We start from the raw sequence: 22,506 nt of genomic DNA, 5'->3' as shown, positions 1-22,506 counted from the left end.
GTCTCAGCCTCCAGAGCCACTTCTGATGATGCTGGAGACACAAAATTCAGAGATTTGATGCTGACACATTTACTTATCACTTGGCATCAAATGCCACACACTGATGTAACTACAATTAAGCAAATTTTGAATGCCAGAAAAGTTCAACAAACTCTCTTTTCTCTCTAAAGGACTGCACTTATAAAATATGTTGTATAGAAAAGCCAGAAAATGGGAATAACCCTGATGTTCATCAACAGAAGAGTGGGTAAATGCAATGTGGTATGTACATTCAATAGAATATTATTCAACCCTAAAAAGGAATAAAGTGTTGATAGTGTTACAACATGGATGAACCTTGAGAGCATTATGATAAGTAAAACCAGCTAGACACAAAAGGACAAATATTGTATGATTCCACTTACACAAAATGTCTAGGATGAGCAAATTCATAAAGGCAGACAGGAGATTAGAGTTTACCAGGAGCTGGAAGGATGGAAAAATAAGAAGTTATTGTTTAATGGATACAGAGTTTCTGTTCTGAGAAAAAGTTTGCGAAGTTTGCGCCCTGGCTGGCATAGCTCAGTGGATTGAGCTCGGGCTGTGAACCAAAGTGTTGCAGGTTCGATTCCAGTCAGGGTACATGCCTGGGTTGCAGGCCATGGCCCCCAGAAACCACACATTGATGTTTCTCTCTCTCTCTCTCTCTCTAAAAATAAATAAATAAATCTTTTTAAAAAGTTTTCGAATTAGGTTAGTGGTGATGGTTTTATAACATTGTGAATGATTAATGTTATTGAATTATATACTTAAAAAGGTCAAAATGGCAAATTTTAAGTTATGTATACATATATTTTTATTTATTTTTTTAGCACAATAAGGAAATAAACTATTACATGGGTTTAGCACACACAGTAGGGTTAAGTAATCCACAGTTTTCCTTGGTGTGATATGATGAGAAGGGCACTTTACCTCTGTGGCCTTCTTCCCAAACACTCAGGATCCCAGCTTAACCGTGAGGAAAACACCCAAGACACCCTGACTGGGGGACATTCTATACAACAGCTGACCAAATTGTCTTCAAGCCTGTGAAGGTCATTAAAGACAAGGGGAGTCCAAGAAATTCTCTCAGTCTTGAGCCTAGGGAGACAAGATAACTAAATGTAATATAGTCTTCTACAAAGGATCCTGGACTAGAAATAGGACTTTAGGTAAAACTATAGATATCTGAATATAGTATGGACTTTAGTTAGCAATAATGTATTAATATTGGCTTGTTACTGGCTACAAGTGTACCACACTAATGTTATCGACAGGGGCAATGGATGTGAGGTGCAGAAGACTGCTTTTTAACTTTTCTATAAATCTAAGTATATTCTAAAATAAAAAGTTTATTTTAAACATCAAAACAATAATGTAGAAAAATATTAGATCTGATTGCTTAAGGGAAAAGGGGCTTGCAGATTTGAGAAAAAGGGACTGTTAGGGGATTTTGCCTCATGTTTTTTTCCTACTAAAAACTCATAATAAAGGTTTTTTCTTGGTTTTTTAAATTTAAAAGTAGGACATTGCCTATGAATGTGGCAAGTAGAAATGACCCAGAGGAACTCATCTCTAAAGATGCTTTTAGATTGGGTTTCTTGCATGGAGGATGAACTGATGACCCAAAAACCTTATTTCAAATGATAATCAGCATCCATTAAACAGAAAATTGTTATATTCTGGAATACTACGGGGGTCCCATATTCAGTAATTGAGGTGTAAGTTCATGTCTAATGTTTTTTGGCATGATTGCTTCAGAACACATTAGACTACATTTTTGAGAGGGGGAACTGTGGATTGCTCAACCCCATTGTGTGCTCTAAAGCCACAGAGTGCCTCGATGTGCCTTCCTGAAGCCTGTATCTCCTCCCACCCCAGAACTCCCTGTCCGAACAGCTCTGAGTCCATTAGCAGGAACTGGGCTGGCCTCCTCCCGGAATCCTTCCTCATGAAGACAGACTGCGTCACTGTCATGCACACTCCTAAGTCTGAAAGATGGCACAGAGCAACTATTTGTGGGTGGTGTGATCAGAGCTGTACACGTAGACTGGCCTGTCCAGGTGCACGTATGCCAGGCACTAATGGTCTGGGAGGGAACTGGGAGGTGGCAAGAGAGGGGCGAGGTGTGCAGCCGGGCGCTGCAGGCTGAGGCTGGCCTTGCTTGATCAGTGGCCTTCTGCGTGATTCTCTGGGGAGCCTGGGAATTCTTAATTTGAACCTGAGCTTCCAAGTCCTTAAGATGAGAGTATAGGATGTATTTTATTTCGTGGTTTGCTAATATGATTCATAACCTTTATATATTTAGACCTATGATGTGTAGGTCTTCATACTTTGCTTTAAACCCCACAAATATTAGGAACAGGCTTGGTAACTCTGGTGGGACTCTCAAGTTAGAGCCATGTTTGTCGCTGCCGCACACACAAAGGGGGAACATTGCGTAGCATTAAGCCACAGTAATGTTTACTATTTTTAAATTTGTATGTAACATATAGGTATATGTCTAGATATCACATGTGAAGTAAAGTATTAATTTTAATATTACCAATAAGGTGGATATTAAAACTAAAATTGCAAATAGTTGTGTTTTTATAAAATTTAACATGACTTTATTAAATTTTTTAAAAACTCAACAAAAATTTTGACTTACCTAAAGAATTTTGATTTTCATTCTCATTGTACTTTACAATTTGTACTTTGTTTTTAATTTTAATAGTTTATTTAAAGTATTTCAAAAATCTACATAAATTTTTATTCTTTACTGTGATTTATAATTTTCACAAAAACAGCAAGGTTTTGCACATTTTAATTATAATTACATTTTTCTTTTTTATTCCTTTAGGGTAAGTAAAAATTATGATTATCCTAGAAACAGAAAATGCAACACTGAAGTACTGAAAAGGTATAAAAGGGAAAAAGAAATAGGAAATCTTCAAAAAGGCAGCCTGCATAGATTTTTAAAAACTGGCACCAGGAAAAGTGAGCAGGTTGTTACTGAGCGGGTCCCACATAAAAATTTTGAATGAGGCATTACAAATTATGGAACTAGGATTTAATTATTGAGCAAAACAGTAAAAATGAGTGAGGAAAGTATTTTTACTAAATCTACAACTTTCCAAGAGCTCAGATAAAACCCCTGCAAATTGCTAACTACTGATTGGACCAGCATTACAGAACAGAGTTCATCCACCCAGCACTGGCAGAGCCCAACTGTTTTATTATGAGTGCCACCACCAAGAAAATAGAGACTAATGCTCAGAAGCCCCAGCCTCCTGGTCCAAGATCCAGGTGGGTTTTTAAGGGTATGGGGGAACATGGATGCAGAATTGCTATGGGGGTGAGTCTTAATTGGAGGACCTTGGAGATTGGCCTTTTATGGTAAGGGGCATCAACACAAGGTCTTCCTGGACAAAGGACCCTCTGCCTTTGAGAGGGTTCTGCTGTTCCAGTCCTGGTTGTGTCCTGGTCCTCTGGCTGGGGGCTGGGGGCTGAGGGATTGGGCCACAGTGACTTTGGTTGCAGGCACAACCGGGTATCAGAGTGTTCTCTTCTCTGTGCATGCTTTGGCTGCGTAACTTGCAGTTTTGATCTGTTGTCTCAGGGTCTCCTTAAATAACATAGGACCATTTTGAGCTGGTTCTGAAGTTACAACAATGAAAAATGTCTGTGCGCCTTCCTGACACTTGTCCTAGTGCCTTGCATCATCCGCCAGACTGCCTCCTTAGAGACCTTTGTCCCACTTTTCTTCTCTTCAACGTGTTCTACCTGCTGCTGTTAGAATGGGCTATCTGATCCCTGTCACCTGAAAGTCCCTTCAGCATCCTGCCACCACGTCACGTGGAGTTGCCCAAGAGCACATACCATACGTGGTTTATTACACTGGGAGGGATGAAGGTTCTGGGGCCACACGAGTTTGAGAAACAGTAGGTACAGCCACTTTACTTCTGGAAGTCTTCTCAAAAACTTGCATGTATTAAACTCTTGTTTGAATCACAAGATTCAATATATTGAATATATTCAATATATTAGGCAAATATATTAGGGAAATATATTAGGCAATCTCCTAGCTGTTTCCACTGAACAGTTCATAAGGCTATTCTTGGGAAAGTTAGTCTAGTGCACAGGTGGCAAACACAAGGCCTGCAGGCCGACTCCGGCCCTCCACCTTGTTTTATCCGGCCTGGCACCTTGATCCTACCTGGAGGCAGTGCCGAGCTCTCCCTTAACTGTTAAGGAGTAGTTACATTCATACTGTCCTAAAATCACATCTGGCCCTTTGAAGGCAACCTCGAGGCTGATGTGGCCCCCAGTGAAAAAGAGTTTGACACCTCTGGGAGGGCTTCATTCCCCAACGTGGTGGCCACTGGCCGCTGATGGCTATCAGGCACTGGAAGTGTGGATAGTCTGATTTAAGACACATTCTAAGTATAAACACACTGTATTTCAAGGATTTAGCACAAAAAAAAGAGAATGTAAACTATCTCAATCATTTTTATATCAAACACATGTTGAAATGATAATATTTTGGATTTATTAGGTTAAATAAAGTATATTGCTAAAAATTAACTTACCTAGTTCTCTTTACTTGTTTAAATTTATTTTTCAATTACAGTGGCACACAGTATTATATTACTCTCAAGTGTACAGAATAGTGATTAGATATGTATATGATTTACAAAGCAATCTTCTGATAAGTCTAGCACCCACCTTCCACCTAACATAATACTACAATATTATTGACTGTATTCCCTATGTTGTGCTTTGCATCCCCATGACTACTTTGTAACTACCAATTTGTACTTCTTAATTCCTTCACCTTTTTCACACATCCCCCCAACCCTCTCTTACTTGATGACCATCAGTTTGTTCTTTGTACCTACAAAGTTCTTTCTGTTTTGTTTGTTCATTTTGTTTTTTACATTCCACATATAAGTGAGATCATGTGGTATTTGTCTTTCTTGTTCTAGCTTATTTTATTTAGCTAATACCCTCTAGGTCTAGCCTCATTGTCACAAATGGTAAAATTTCATTTTTATGACCAAGTAATATTCCCTTGTGTGTATGTACTACATCTTCTTTATTCATTTGTCTATCAGGGGGCACTTAACTTAGGTTGCTTCCATATCTTGGCTATTGTAAATAATGCTGCAATGAATATAAGGCTGCATAAAGTGTTTTGAATTAGTGTTTTGAATTTCTTCAGATAAATACTCAGAAGTGGAGATGCTGAGTCACATCATATTTCTTTTTTTAATTTCTTAAGGAACTGCCATACTGTTCTTCCATAGAGGCTGTACTTTGGATACATTTTAGATTGTTATTAGATAGGAAGAACACATGTCCACATCATACTACTACTTTTCTTCTTTTCTAGACCCTTCAATTTATGTGGGACAAGATAAATTTAAAGTACATACAAGGATCTGAAACACAATCATAAAAAATTATAAAAACTGAACATCTTCCCCACCCTATGGGCCTGGTGCCATACTGGGTATACTGGGAGATACAAAAATCCCTGTTTCTCAAGACCTTTACAATTTAGTGTCAGGGGCAGAACAGAAGCATGCAGTAATTCATATAAAAGAAAGCCTGGGTGCTCTACATCCCCATGACACACATCTGCTTGTTACTGAGATTGCCTAGGCAAGGTAAGAGCTGACTCTCCTACATCCTTCTCATGTGCACGTACTTGCAGCTCTAGGAAAGACAAACTAAGATACACCATCATTGTATCCATGCAAACATCACCGCAAAGAGCAGACCCTGATCCGAGAAGGAAAAAAAGCAGTGTAATCACCCAGAGGCTTGCACCCTTCACTCTTAACACTTCTGCAAGTTTTTCTTGTTGACAATGGGAAGTCCAGTCTGAGGATGCGGGTGGAAGGCAGCATGGTGATCTGAGTGGAGAGACTGAGCAGTGGGAACGTGGAGCAGAGTCTAGATTCTTTGCTGGGCAGAGTCTGGGGCATCCTGAAAGTGGAGGAGAACCATAATCTGAGAAGGGAGGAGACAGCATATGCTTCTGAGCTTAGAGAGTGGGACCTATAGGAGTCGTGGAGTGGAACGACTCATTAGCTCTACGTCAGTTCAACGATGCTATCTTAAATGAGCCATTGTGGCCTGGACTAGGGGTCTCCTCACTATTTACAACTCATTTCTATTGAAAAATATATTTTTACTTTCACTTGATCTTAGCCAAAAGGCCGAGAAGCGATGAAAAATATATTTTACTTTCAAACGGCCTACAGGCAAACTTTTGGGAAGCAACCTGTTTATAAAACGAGGTTCTCCTACATTGTGTAGCATCATGAACCTTTAGTTAAAAATAAAATCCCATAAGTATTGAGAAGAACAAGCAAAGCAACACTTTAATTTCTGAAAAGAACAAAAGGTCAATCAGAAATCTTGTCCGAAGTTCTGTGTTATTTAGATTCCTTTTCACATGTCATCCTCAAATGGTGAAAGCAGCATGAGTGGTGCAGTCAGGCATTCATTCTGAAGGTGTTCCTCCTACACGTACTGATTAAAGCCTGTGTGCCAGGCATTATGCTAAGTTCTCTGTCCACGTTATTTGATTTAGCCTTTTCAGTGTTCTGAAATAAGTATTACCGTCCCCTTTCCAGATGAGGAAATGGAAGGTCAGCGGGTTAGCTGATTATATCAGGGACACATAGTAAGCAAATGGGCAGAACCAGAGGTAGAACTCGAGCCTGCCTGAGCCCAAAGCCAACTCATTCAACCACTTCCCGGTATGCTCTGTGGATCAGTTCATCCTTAACCCATTTTTATTTGATCTCCAGCTTTGTAAAACAGGCCCCATATAATTCAGTGACTGATTCAAGTAACAGGTGTGTTTAATCTGTGCTATTTGTCCAAACTGCCCCCACCCCTTCCACGAAATCTTGTTCAAGTACTCAAACATGACAACATTTTCTGCATGCTTTTCAAGTGTATCATTTCACATATTCAAAATCTCACAATAGCACTCAGCAGTAAGTAAATATTAACACCCATTCATGTGGATTGATCAACTGAGCTAGAAAGAAGATGAATGTCAGGTTCTGGATGCAGCAGAGGTGGGAGGGGCCTCGGCCAAACCAAAAAATGTTGATAGACTCACCAGTGCCCAAGAAGAAATCTCCCACCTGCAGTGGCGGCCAGGACTGTGAGACCTAAGGGTGATTTCTTGGCTAATGAATTCGATTCCTTCCTCCTCCTTTTACTGCCGAATCACAAACACATAAATAACTGCATTTGTGAGTCCTCAGCTTTGTAATAACTGATGTACCATCTCTTCCTGGGTGTTCTTTGGTGACAAATATCAGAACCATCAACAATGTGTTTTCTAGGTCAGACCAACACCCCATGTCCAATTAGTTCCAATTAAGGAATTCCATTCTGACCAACTCAGGCCCATGCAGGGCCACCATCAAGGCAAGTAGGGACCTTGCAGAGGGCATGAATGGGGAGGAGGACAGACCAAGCACTACGGGCTTCCTTAGTTCCCTCTTTGGAGGTACAGCCCTTCTCACTAACCTGCACAAAGGCACAAGGCTCTGGCAGCTCTATCATGAGGTGCTTTTACTATGTACACGACATCACAGCAAGATGTCAGTAAAAAGCAAAAAGAAATTACCAAATTCTATTGTACTGCAGATACGTAAAAAGATGTGTCCCCAGATGCCTTGCTCTGTAGCATTTTTCACATACATTTTAAAAAATAGTGTCCTTATGCAACATTCCCTAGATGGTTCCAAATTGACGTTTGACTACATGCATGTATGTAAGTATAATGCATGTAAACACACACAACACAGCACTTACCATTTGTCAGATGCTGTCCTAAGTGCTATAAACACATTACTCCAGCTATGCCTCAGAACCACTCACTGGGGTACAGTCATTGCCCCGTCTTCATCCTCCACGTGAGACATCCGAGGCAGATGTGAGTTGTCAAGGGCAGCTGGGCCATAGTGAGACAGGGACTGAGTCTGACTCACTCTTGACCATCATACTCTCCTGGTGGCAACTACTGTGAAGAAGACTCTTTGCTGCAAAAGAACTTCTGCCTTCCTGTTTCAGCTTTCTTACCGACCAAGTTAGATTGCCTTTTTCATCCACTTGATCTTGCATGTGTGGCCTCAGGTGAAGTAGACAACAGCAGGGTAGATGATTCCAGGGGCACACCCTTGCCCAAATTATCTTCAATATATCTTTTGGGTTGATGTCCAAAATTCCACCATTACAACCTCAGTTCTGTGTGGTAATACTCTCCTTCCTCACCCTCTGCCCACCTAAGAATACGAAAGAACAAGTGCTATCCATCTGATACCCAAACAAGGACTAAAGAATGACCACATGAAAAGTCAAATATATACTTCAAACTACTTATGCTGATGATAAATTGCATCTGATTAATATCTAGGGGAAAGCTGACACTCTGGTGGGAAGGCCATTTCTTTTATTACTTGCTTTCTATTTCTGGACACTTCTCTTTCCTCCCCTTTTTACTGCAGACTCCACAACCATTTGGAATTCCTAAACTCCCACCCACTCTTCCTCCCCCTTCTTTTTTCCATCCTCCAGGCTCCATGTGCCAGAGGTTCATGGGCCACAAAGAGAACTAATTTGCTTCTGGCCTCTGTGTGCTCAAAGACCTTTTTACTACCAAATCACAAACATAAATAATTGCATTTGTGAGAGAGGTAGACTTTTTTGTGTGTGTGCACCGAATCTAAGTAAAAGAGAGAGAGAGGAAGAGAGAAAAGTGACTAAGAGAAAAGTTTTTAAAACACCTTTTCTGTTAATGTATAGTGGCAGATGATACTCTTAGAAGGGTTTGAATCTCAGCTCCATCATCTACTAATTCTGTGCCCTTAAACTCTGTGTTCACATTTTCAAAATGAAAACAATAACTCCTAGCTCATCAAGTTGCATTCAATGAAATAATGCATGTCAGTCCTTAATACCTGGTATTCCTATAAACACCAACACCTCGAAAGGACTTAATGTTTTGCTCACAGAGGCTAAGCAAGAAGCTGAGGCTGGTGTCTTCTGCAGCAGGTGAGAAAAGACAATATACCCCGTCAGATATAATGGAAAGGTGAGAGAGTTTGCTGACCAGAGGTCCTGGGCTTCCCACCATCCAGATCCAATGCAGCCTAGCCTTTGAGTAGAGAACGACTGGCTTTGAGGACATCACATGTAAGATTTCATCTGCTAAGGAACCTGTTTTCCCTCTGAACTGGGAAGGGCAACCTCAAATTGGGTCAGATACCCATACTTAATAAATAATGGTCTCCACCCCAGAAGGCCTCTTTTTCCAGCCGGTTAGTGGCTGAGCCAAGACCAGCCTGAGGCTTCTGATTCATCACGGCCCCAGTCCTGTCCACGCCACATCACTGGTGCGGTCCCCTGTGTGAAGGCAGCGCGTCGGTGAAAATGGGGTCACAGCAAGCTGTATCCATCCACCTGCTTTTTCTAATCAGCAGCAACCTGCACAGGCAGCTTGCAACGTGAAGCTAAAGGTTTCACAGGCAGCATAATAGAACATACAGACCTTTGAAAGAAGGGAGAGAGCCGGTGACGGCAGGTGCAGGGAAATTAAAGGCACTGCAGAGCCCCTGAACACTTAATGATCACGTAGGCCTCAGCTTTATCTCCGCTACGGAACACTGTGCTAAATTATTAATAAGATGGTTTATGCAAGTGGTGATGAAAAAGGGGTCTATTTTTTGTCTCACAAACTTAAGCAAATGAGAGGCAAGGGGCTTTTGCTTTCCAGTCTGAATTTTAAAAATATATTCAAAGTAAATATGTAAGGGGTACCTATGCCCTTCATAAAGGGAGCGAAAGAACAAAGGTATGATCGGAGCAAGCGCCCCCAAGTAAAGTTAGCTTCAAAAAATGGTGTTCTATTTAGTCCTGTACCCACAACCAACTTCAGTTTGAGAGGATGTTTTACTTTTTAAGATGAGATATAGTTCATTCAATGAGTCTGTTTATTTTTTACAATAATGGGATTCTATTCTTGGATTCTCTAACTTGGACCCAGAGGGGCAGACAATATATTAGATTCATTTCATTTACTGTTTTTTTTGTGTGTGTGTGTGTTTTCAATTTTATGAATTGCATGCTATTTTTATTTTAAATGTGTTATATTTAGTCCATTATTTTTTATTGGTCAACAATGAAAATTTAAATTTCAGATCCTGGCTTTTTAAGATACATTAGACCAGGAAGCTGGGCACATGCTCCTAAATAGCAATGAATCAACTGCAGTCAGGAGAAGCTGCCTGGCCCTGACCAGTGGGCTCAGTGGTTTGGGCGTAGTCCTGCAGTGCGAAAGGTCGCTTCCCAGCCAAGGCACACGCCTGGGTTGTGGGCCAGGTCCCTGGTTGGGGCCATGCAAAGGGCAACCAATCAATGTTTCTCTCTCACATTGATGTTTCTCTCCCTCTCCTTTGCCCTCCCTTCCCCTCTCTCTAAATTAAAAATATATATATATATATTTTTAAATTTTTAAGAAAAGATAAACTGCCTATTTCCTGCATGCTCTGCCCAGGGAGGCAGCAGTAGAGGGAGGGGGGAAGGGAGGGAGGGAGGAAGGAGACGGAGAGTCAGGTGTTTACTCCTCCAGCTTCCTCCCTGCCAGGTTGCCGGGGTCTGCCGCTTCTCCCACAGAAGCCCACAGCTCCTGACAGGTGGCCTTTTCCAAACATATACACTTTGTGGGTTCCAGCACCGAGGTCTCACTTTTTCCAGCTCCAGGGCACGACACCATCCTGTATGGTTTCTGTAGACTCTGCCCACACTTAGTCGAACTCTTCTGAAAATACCTGGTGAGACTGTGGAGCCTCTTTTCTACCGGGGCCCCGAGTGATATTCACAGGGGCCTCTGGTTGCGCACACGGAGGCTCAGCAGGTGGTGATGATGTCCACTGACTCTGCTACCGAGTATGAAGTGTGTTCAATGGCCCTGTTTCTTGCTCAGAAAGGGAAATGACCTGCAAAAATGTGATTCTGCATCTATAGCGACAACATGGTTTGGAAGTGAAATGAATGGATGAATTCAGTCAAATACCCACTATATAAAAGTCAACTTTCATCTGGCTAGACATGACCTCATAAACAAACAGAACCAGGAAAAATCAGAAGCCCTGGGACCATGAATCACGTGGCTTCCTGGGGAATGGGTGCAGCCCAAACTGCTGGACGAGGAAGGTGTGTATTCTAGCAATCAGTTTGTGGGCTTGTGGTGACTCCCGTGTGGTGGTCTTGGCATTACCTGGGAACAAGTTAGTAATGCAAACTCCCCGGCCCCCACACCGGGCCTGCAGAACCAGAAAACCAGACTTGGAGCTTCTGTGTTGTAACAACTTCCAAGGGGGTTCTGATGCACACTGAAATTTCAAAACCACTGGTCCTCAGTAGTTACTAGAAAGAAGCAAAAGCCAACAGGCAGGAGTCTCAGTAAGCAATGGGCCTGGCCTGCAGTGAAGAATTGAGGAGCAGGTGAATTCAGAAACAAGGAGTTTTGCTTGGGGAACTCTGTCAGTAAGGAGTGGGAATCAGTTCACAGCAGGACTCACCACTCCCTGCGTGTAAACGAGATGCAAGTGAGGCGGCACCTCAATATCACAGGGTTTGAAGGCAGAGTGCATTAGAAAGCAGAGGAGTGTGCTAAAAACGAGAAGGTCAAGACCCTGTGAGAATGGGGGCCCTCAGCAGCCTGGTGTCTGAAATAGCCACAAATCCAATTAGTAGCTGTGGACTAAAGATCAGGACTAGGGAAGCATGGGGAATGACTCAGTGCTTCAGGCTTGAGTGTTTGACCAAGGCTTTCTAAGTCCCTCCTGCTTCAGAGCCACAGCCTGGCTGTTTTCTTCTAGTGATAACAGAACATTTTGGCTGTGGGAAAGGTATGAGTACAAGGATCTTCAGGCAGGACCTGACCACCCCTGTCCATGGCAGCCACATGCTGGCTGGCTGGCGTTCTGATTCAGTTCAGATTTTTCAAACTAACTTCATGTAGACTTACAGTTTCCAGGCTTCAATGAGTGGCCAAATTCTCTGTTGAGGTATTACTTGCTGTATGTTCTCTGTGTTTTCTGCTTGCTGTGTTCCTAGAAGTTAGCCAGTCTCCTGGTATGATCTTGCTGTTGCAGAGCTGAGAGCAGAAGCAACACCTCTGGCATCTGGGAAAGCTGACATTTATTGAAGGGCAGGTAGAGAGGGCACGAAGATGGGGAGCAGGGCAGTGGGCCATGGGCCGTGGCCTCACAAGCAATGAGAGGGGAGGAAGAGAATGTGGCAGAGTTAGGGAAACCTGGAGCAGCGTCACCTGTAGCAGGGCCAGGAGGTGGCAAAACCCTGAGGGGACGGTCCAATGGGCATAGAGCGACCTCTACAACTTCAGGTCTTGGGGTACTTGGCCTCTCAAGGGAGTTCTTTGCCCCCATATGTAGACAGGAAACAAAGCTCTAGATCTGAAAGACAGTTTATTCCAGGGCAAAAGAAGGCTCACATAAACCAGAGGCTTCTCCTGGGCATCATAATTACCTGTTGAAAAGTCAGAATCCTTCTGCCTGAGTGGTTGCTCTGGGGAGGAGCTCAAAGTTCTGCATGCTAACAGATGTAGGGCTCTACTGAGAAACCTCGGCAAAGGTGAAGCATGATCCCCAGTGCTCTCTTCATGCCTGCAGGAGGGCCTCCTCCTTGAAAACAAGCATAACAGAAACCATGTTTCTAAAAATAAGTAATCCTAGTTCTTTGCATCTCTAGGGCCCAGCACTCATGTTCCTAAGAGCAAAGCTGATACAATTTTTTTGTCACTCCCACAGTACATAATTTTCCCTCCTCCCGTTATTAATTAAAAAATGATAACTGATAAAAATTAAAGTAGATCCATCAATTTCACAGTGCATACAAATTGTTATCAATGACATAATATCCTGATGAATCATGCTACTACCCTGTCTGCATTAGGTATTTTTCCTCAGAATAAGTTATTGTTTCCACTGTGCATGGAGCTCGCAAGTGGGGCAGTATCTGGGTGAGCCCGCTTCGAACATGTCACTTTCCTTACCAGATGTGCATGCACACCTCCCTCCCTCCACGGACACTTGGCATGTAATCTAAACAGTCACCATCCGGCTTTGTGGTTGGATCATCGTTATGTAATAGTATCTATTTCCATAGCAGAGGTCATAATAATACACTGTCATCCAGAGGTTATGCTACATCTTGTCAGGATCCATGACCCTTCAGCCAACCTGGGTGGAAACACCGGTGATACATGTAACAGTGGTCGCAAAGTTGACCCAGAGGATCTAATCTGGCCCACCACCTGGTTTTGCAGAGCCTGTGAACTGAGAATGGTTTTTACATGTTTTTAAGTGTTGGGGAAAGATTTTTAAAAATATGATGTGAGCGTCCAAATGATACGAAATCAAAACTTCGGTGTCCATAGAAAGTGTCGTGCACCCACCCTTGCTCATTCTCCTCAGTGTTCATTGTTGCTGGCCGTCTCTGCTGTGCCACAGCGGCCCGGAGCAGCTGGAACCGAGACCACAAGCCTGCACAATGAAAACCACCGCGTTTTACCGTGTGTAACACGCACCCATGTTCTTGGCCTCTACTGTCAGGGAAAAAAACTTCCATTTCAATTTTTTAACTCATTTTTTGTCATCGTTCAAGTATAGTTGCCTCCTTTTCACCCCACCATGACCCCCTGCCTCACCCTAATTCAATTTTTAGTTTATTGATATTTAGATACTCGTTTTTTGTATTATAAAGACATTTTAGCATTTATTCTTTAACATATTATGATACAAGAAATTTTATGTAACAAATAATTACAAAACACAAAAACAGAAACAAAGAACAAGACATTTTATGTATTGGTAACAAATTCACTATATTAACGCATCATAGAGGATAGATATGGAATTAGTACTACCCATGTATAATGTGCACCCGTACTTTTCCCTCAAAAATTTGGGCAAAAAAGTGCACATAGCAAAATATGGTATTTACTCTGTGGCTGTTAACAGAATTTTTTTAACCCTTTCTGATCTAGAAATGTGGAGTTTCCATCTCCTAAAGTTTCTGAATGAGGACAAAATGATGATGGGAAGTTTAATAAAGACCTGTGGAAAGTGACATTTGGTTTGTAGCAAGCATGGCAGAGTCTGTGCAAGTGAGATCACTAGGTGAATAGGTACGGCAAGGGAGATTCCTCCCCTTTGGAGGGTTAATATCGGTGTGTTTCCAACAGTAGTACAGTGGTTCCCAGAGGGAAAGAGGAGTGAGGGGGGAAGAAGAGGGTAGAGGGGATCAAATGCATGGTGACAGAAGGAGACTTGACTTTGGGTGGTGAGCACACAATGCAATTTACAGGTGATGTATCACAGAATTGTACTTTTGAAATGTATATAATATTATTAACTGATGTCATCCCAATAAATTTAATAAAAATTTTTAAAAATTGGTGTGCTTTTTTTCATTAGTGTACATATTTCTGAGCTGACTGGTATACCATACATGCAGGTATATGTAGACTCTATAAGTACAATAGTGTATCCATCTTTTATTCGTTTAATTACATAAATGGTTTTCATGTCAATAAAAGTCTTTGAAAACTTGTGTAAGTGGCTGTATATATGGGAAGAAGCATCTTAAGTTCTCTATTAAGACAATAAAAGACTCCATAAAAAAACTAATTGGGATAATTATTTTGTGTGCTGAACATCTTCTCTTTGGAGTAGAGACCACAAACAAGCACCTGCAGAGGTCAGACCAGTAATGTGACTGGGAGAAGGAGTTCAGCTCAAAGAAATATGAGCCCTTCCATATTCTCTTGAAAGGCATGGGTTTTTCAGTATATTTCGTTTCTTTACTTTTTATGGAGATGTATAAAAAATACATTTTCTCAGTTATAAAAAAAGCAACAGCACAAGCAAGATGATAAATGGCAACTGAAATTGAGCTCAGTAACAGTTAAGACAACAGGGAGTGATGGAGACTGTGACAAATTGGACAGTACATTTCTGACCCCGAAGCACAGGTGGCAATATCCAGCATTTCTAGATTACAAAGCATTATCAAGAGTATTATCAAAAGACTGACAGAGTTCAGAGGGGAGAGGAGAGGGAATTTCAGGGGAAAAGAGGAAGGGTTTACAGGAATGAGTATAAGGACATGTGGATAAAAACTAGGGGTGGGTGGAAATGAGAGGGAGGAGGGGAGGGTTGGGTGGGTGGGTTGGGATGGGAGTAAAAGATAGAAAATTGTACTGCAACAACAATTTAAATAAAATTTAAAAAGTATTATCAAAGAGTTGGACATGTTCGGTTTTGTAAAATATCCTTGTTTTTAAATGCTGACAACACTTCTTTTTTAATTAGACACCATTAAATTTATGAATCAACAATTTGGAACTCCAAGATCCAGACCACAAGCAACCAGATCTCTAGACTTAAGAACCCGTTAGCCTGGTCAATCAGCAGTTTCGCCCAAGACTGTCCCTGCTGTAGTAGGACTGCAAGTCTCTGGTTCAGGAAACTGCTTGAGTCCCGGAAAACTCTAAAGGGTTAGTTACCCCCAATCAACAATCTCCTGACTTTAATTTGCTATTTTTTTAAGTTTGGCCTGCACACAAACATACCCATGTACACAAGGCTATTTATTTTCAAACTTATGATGAATGGTTGGCTTTTTTGATATTTTTCTTCCTTTTTTACTTTCTTCTTAGTAAGTTTGGTTTCTGATAAACAGGTAAGGATATTGAAAGATTTGGATTGGTCACAGATATTATTATATTCTGTTTCTGGATCCACTTCATGAACTACACCTGCAAGTCACATTGACTAGCAAAACCAAGAAAGAAACTTCATGGCACATCAAGAAACAGACACGAGATACTGATTTATTTATTTTTTACCTTTTTTGTTGTTGTTGTTCAAGTACAGTTGTCTCCATTTTCCCCTACCACACTCCTGTCCCCGCCCCACCCATCCCCACCTCTCACCCTTGATCCTATCCCCCTTTGGCTTTGTCCATGTGTCCTTTATACCTGTTCCTTGATGACACTTCCCCTTTTTCCCCCATTATCCTCCTCTTCCTCCTCTCTGGTTACTGTTAGCTTGTTCTTTATTTCAATGTCGTTGGCTATAATTTGCTTACTTGTTTGTTTTGTTGATTAGGTTCCACTTATAGCATTCTCTTAATAAATAATCCCAGATCAGACACTGGGGAAAAAATGATTACAAGAGCAATAGAATTACTTAACATCTACTCTGTCTATTATAGGTTGAGCTGAATTAAGGTACTAAACAGTTAAAAAGGAGTGGCTCTGTGGCAATGAAATGATTGGAGAAGCAAGAGAATCTACCCTTCTTCTTGTAAAGAGACGCCCTTGTTCAACTGATGGTTCTTCCCCTACTAATAATTTTGTGATGGATCCTGAGGATTACCTAGCTCTACATTCACTCCAGGTCTCTTTAAGAGTGCTAACGTTAAAAAGGTAAAACCACATTTCCTGGGTGTGATTTGCAGTGATGTTCTGTGTGTGGTTTATGAACCTCTGATTAAATGTACTCACATGAGACTTGGACTCAGAACTGAGTCACGTGAGGGGAAAGGCAGAGCGTAGGGCACCCACCTTGCTGGAGCAGAGTTGTGTGGATTGGCACCTGGCAGCTTCATGATTCCATAGCTTTCTGATCAATGTAGAAGTGACAGCCACCCTTACTGGCCTGATTCTACAACATGGCTTGGGGCTCACTCCTGGTAACAAAGCCTGGACCCATTTCCTCTCATCTCCCAGCAGTATGGGAAGTATCAGCACTCCCTAGCAAGTACCATTCTATTTACACCAACCAGAGAAAATTCTGTTCTCTGCCGTAAGAATGCTGATTGATATATTGAATTGCCCATATTAAGCTTTCTTAAAGCCTATAACTTTAAAATTATTAAGACTAGAAAAATGGATAGTACTGCCTTTCTTCTGAATCTCTCTAGAGTCCATAGGAAGCGGCTGGAGACAAGAAAAACAAAGGGTTAAAAATAGCTCAAACTCATAAAGCTTGGATTGTTGGATCCTCAATGGTCATTTCACATTTTCTGATTTTCTTCTGCCTAAGGATTACTGGTTAAATGTCCACTTTCCCTTCCAGACTATAAACTCCATAAGAACAGGAGCCATAGTATTTAATCAATACTTTCTCTGTAATACCTAGCCATCTCTGGCTTATAATAGATATGCAATGAACATTGTATGACTGTCTGAAGAGGTAGAGGCAGGTAATGAACATTTCAAGTTAGGATGTGTATTTGTTCATTATTATCAATAGTTACCATTTATCAAGCAACTGCTAGAGAATGGCAATGTCCAATGGTAATTTTACATATGTTATTTGACCATTCTGTAGGGTAGACTGTAGTGCCTTCATTTTACACTTAAAGAAATTGAGTCTCAAACAGGTCAAGTATGACTCATAGTTAGGGGCTGTGCTTTTATTTAAACCCAAAACTGATTTCAAATCCCATTATATTTCAAAGCCTATCATCTCTCACATGTTCAGCTTAAGCACTTGGTGCCTTTCAGGCAGCTATGAATCTTCTCACAGTGGCTTGATTGTGTAGAAAACCCAGGATACCACAAGGTGTATCCACTTCTACCACACTTCTTGAGTCCATAGGCAATCCTTTGAAAAGGATTCATGGCATTCTGATACATTTATGTATGAAAATGATCTTTCTTGTAGGGGCTTCTCCTTTCCACCCATAGGGTCGTCCCCAGAAGTGGGGAGACCTACCCACACCATGTTCTACTGGAGGCTAAGAGGCAGGTTGTCTGCACTCTCAGAATGCCTTAGTGGTTCTGCCAAGCAAATTCTGAGGACACCAACACTAATTTTCTATGCAGGAATGCTTACAGAGAAAACTTATTTTGCCCAAGGACTGTTTCTGTAGTACAGTCATATTCACCTTGAGAACATGTTTGGACTCAACTTAAAAACCTCTTTTAAAAGCCAGTGTAACACAGAGGATCTTGGTTGGTTCTGTCACACTCTATTTTACATTTATATATTCACACTTTCATTTAACAAACATGTATATAGCCTCCGCTTTCTATAAGACACTGTATATAGCCTCCGCTTTCTATAGACGCTTTCCATAAGACACTATGTCGGGAGCTCCACTTAAATGTACTAGTTTTATGTCTCCAATCACTACAATAAAACTAGGAAGGTTAAAACACACCGCTTTGTAGTAAACATTTTGGTTGTTTCCATCTTTGGAACTTTGAACCCTGCTAATATGACTATAAGAAGAAGTTTCACAGCCCTGGCTGGTGTGGCTCAGTGGATTGAGCACCAGCCTGTGAATCAAAGGGTTGCTGGTTCAATTCCCAGTCAAGGCACACGCCTGGGTTGCTGGCCCTGTCTCCAGTAGCGGGTGCAAGAAGCAACCACACATTGATATTCCTCTCCCTCTCTTTCTCCAGCCCTTCCCCTCTCTAAAAATAAATAAAGAAAATCTTTTTAAAAAAGAAGCAGTTCCTTCCTTGTAGAAACATTTTTGGATGAAGCATAGTCATCAACATATATATACCTTGAACTTGAGTGTGACTCATCACGATCCAAAATGATATGTAAGTGTCCCTTGGCTGCATATCAAGTCACATTAGTTCAAAAACATGCCTGTGATATCCAACATAGAATTTAATATTTAAAATGTCATGTATTGTTTCTTTGATTTCTGAAGTTTCTTAGATCCTTAGATCTCATTACATTAACAAAATTTTGTTTCTCTTCTGCCTTCCTCATCAGAGTGCGGGCATGGATATAAAGAAAAGAAAATGCCCACCTCCGGCAGATTTTAAATGTAGTATTTTTGCTGGAGTCACGTAAAACATAGACCAATTTCAGCTGACCTTTTTGCCAGCTGTCCTCCTGAGATGGCAACTTGGATTCCAGCTGATGATTCATTATAAATTCAAGTCCAGGTGTAGAATACACTCAAGCAACGAATTAAAGCTCATTATTGTTATACCTGCAAGGAAAAGTCACTGCAGTTCAAGGTCTACTAGAAAAGTTATAACTTGCCCATAAAAAATTGGCTTTGGGCTAAAATACAGCATGTGACTTTCAAGTCCATAAGTACTTTAAAATCAGAAAACTCAATTAAGTACTCCTAAATTAAACAACTGCTAACTGGCAGAGAATTGAATTTTGATGTTTTAAGACTTCTTGCCAAAAGCTTGAGACACTTTAATGTTTAAAAATATAGTGAAAATGTAGTGCAGCAATTAGAGTAAGAGATCTGAGAAGTCAATTCATTTTTGGTTGCCAGACATCCCTGTCCCACCTCCCTGACTATGGGAGACACTTCTTAAATGCTTCTGCCTTAATGCTTCTCTAAATGGAAAAACAACAATATTTACCTTTTCCAAGAGCGTCAGGGAGCCAACTTAATGACTCTGACCCTCTTTTCAAGTTCATTAATGTACTCTCCTTAGGAAGGAGGCCAAAACAAAGTCTTCCATCTCCCAGGTCCTCAATGGTCATCGAGCACAGGCATTCCCAACCCTTGAGAAAACAGGAAGCCGCCATGACAGTTTTATTCCAGTCCGTCTGGAGAAAGAAAGGAATTTTTCCTTTTGCTAATTCCCAGCAGACAAGGGTTTATGTCTCAGAGAGAATAAAGGATTCAATAGTTTTACCAACCCAGGTTTGAAATTTAGTTCCCACTTTGTAGATGTGTGGACTGTTTTTGGTTTGTGAAGTCAGAATTGCTGGTTGTGAGAAATGACCAAGATGGAAGACAGAAGGTGCCTAGGGCACAGTGGACAATCAATGGCAGGTGCAACAGTGAACACCCAGTGAAGAGTCCATCCCTGTAACAATCTGGCTGGTAGGCCAGACTGGTAGGTCTTCTTAAGCTTTGGGAAGTCCTCCCAAACCAGAAAAATGAAATCCATGCAAGCAGCCAGCTTTTATCCTCATGCAGAGAAGCAGAAGGAGTGATTTGGAATGGGAAAATATACTCAAACATTGCTTTGGGGAAGAAGCACTAAGAATGAAGGGTGTTTTTCATATCCCAGGAAGATTATGTGAAGATTTCCCAACCAGTAGCATGACTTTTCTTTTCCTAAATAACAGCTTTAACAGTGATTTCTAATATAAATTTGCTTATTCAATAGGAGTACAATCTTCAACTCTGTATTTCTTATTAATACTCTAAGGAACAATAATAGTCAAAGCTCTGAAAGCTTATTAAGACTAACACCCAAATGTGGTTACATGCATTAAAAAGCCTTAGTAAAGAATATGCACTATCGATCCCACTCAGCCTTGGCTTTCCCAGAGGGCCCATTAAGGCACAGCATGTCATCACTGCAAATTCGTCCCCAGTTAGTCTCCTTTATCTTGGCACAAGGTGACACAACACTGAAGCTGGAATAGCCTGGAAATTGTTGAATAGTTATAGCCTCTTTTCTTCTTTCCATGTTTTATATAATTTAATTATATGGGATTTTTAATATTTGGTGTCTTATGTGCAAACAACAGTTTCTAAATTGGTTACAAGATGCAATAAAACATATGTCCTCATATAGTACAAAATATTACTTTATCTTCTTTCCTAGGGGCCCAATGAAGATAAATAATAGATATCAGGCCAAGTTAGATATGAATAAAATCGTTATGGTCCAACATTTTGTTTATCAAGAAAACTTTTAGATTATTCATGTATATAAAAATCCACCTCTCCTGCTAATTAGTTATAATTTTATTCCCTGATAAGCAACCCATCAAAAATATTTTAAGTATTTTTGGCTCCAGGGCACTAAATCAGGTTTGTTTTTCTTTCTCAGTAGATTTTTAAAGTTAAGTTGAAATTCATGGAATACAAAATCAGCTACTGTGAAGTGCACAATTCAATAGCATTTAGTACATTCATAATGTTATTCAACTATCACCTCTATCTAATTCCAAAACATTTTCATGGTGCCCAGAGAAAACCCCTGTCACATTAAACAGTTGCGTCCTATCCCCTGACCCCAGCCCCACCCCTAGATTCTGATGACCACCAATGTTTTAGTGTTTTAAAGTTGCTTACAACCAATTAAAAGAAGGATTTTCTATGTCTTTATCATGGAAACAGTAGTAGTGACCTGAAGCACCTAGTATATGGAGATTCCTGGGTCTCTGCCCAAAGATATCTAACACAATCATTCCTGACTGTCAGTCTAGAGGCCATTTCTCCAGTTCCTCCTCTGCCCCTAATGCAGGAGAGCTGATTGCTTGTTTTTATCAGGGAGGAAGAAGCCTAATAGGGTTATGGAGATGTAAAGAGAAAGCCGCTTTCAGTTTTCTTATTGGGAAATGACAGGGTACCAGGGGGAGTCAGGCTGGATCAGGGAGGGTTTGGAGGATGGTGTAGTATGCCTATATGCAGGAGTAGAGACATGTGCAGTGAGGAAGTTCCCACTGAAGTGTCATGTCATATTGGCAGGGAAAAAAGGGGAGAAGAAGGGAGGAAAGGTAGGAGAGGGGGAGGGAAGGAGGAAGGAAGTTGATCTCAGGGCACCTGGGATCACCTTTTGGCAGGAGAGCTGATTGCCCATTTTTATCAGGGAGGAAGAAGAAGAAGGCAGGTGCAAATGCAGGCAGCTTGTGGATGTGAAGTGGGAAGGTAAGGTGCTCCTTGACTGATGTTTTCAGCTTTCTCTCTGCAACATGATATACATCATTCGTTGCTAAGAGTGGGTGGTGGTGTGTGGGAGAGTCTGTTGTTTTGTAGAGGAGTGTGAAAAAGGTTTGAAGTTGCAGAGAATGAGAGCAAGGTTTCTAGAGAAGCTGAACAAGTTTGCAAGGCTGTGCTGAGGGTGTAATTATGAATGTACAGTAATTCTAGTTCCAATGGTGTGGAATTTTCTTAGTAGGCCCATCTCTTCAGTGTAGGCAAGGCAAAGCAAATGTGGAAGCTCACTCTTGGTTCAGGTTCACCAGGGAGAGGAGGGAGGGCATGTAGACATTTATAAAAGAAAATCCAGACTCTCTCCAGAAAACATTGAATTTATAGCAAAAAGCTTTACATCATGGGTAAAAATGATAGAGATTGTTTTTCCTATCCTCACCTATAGCTCTTTCTGTACTCCATTCCAGGCTCAGGGACAAGTGACAAATATTCCTTTCCCACAGGGTACATTTTTAACAGTCTTTAAAAATGTACTTAACCCTGACCAGCATGTCTCAGTTGGTTGGGCATCATCCCGGGGGGTAAAGGGTCACCAGTTGGATTTCTTATTGGGGCACATGCCTGGGTCATAGGGCCTGCTCCTGGTTGGAACACATGTGAAAGGCAACTGATCAATGTTTCTCTCTCACATCAATATTTCTCTCCCTCTCTTTCTCCTTCCTTTCCCTTCTCTCTAAAAATAAATAATTAAAACACTTTTAAAATTATAATAGATAA

The sequence above is a fragment of the Phyllostomus discolor genome, chromosome 4 (genome assembly GCF_004126475.2).
Source record: "Phyllostomus discolor isolate MPI-MPIP mPhyDis1 chromosome 4, mPhyDis1.pri.v3, whole genome shotgun sequence".
NCBI lineage: Eukaryota > Metazoa > Chordata > Mammalia > Chiroptera > Phyllostomidae > Phyllostomus > Phyllostomus discolor.
This window is presented reverse-complemented; position numbering follows the sequence as displayed.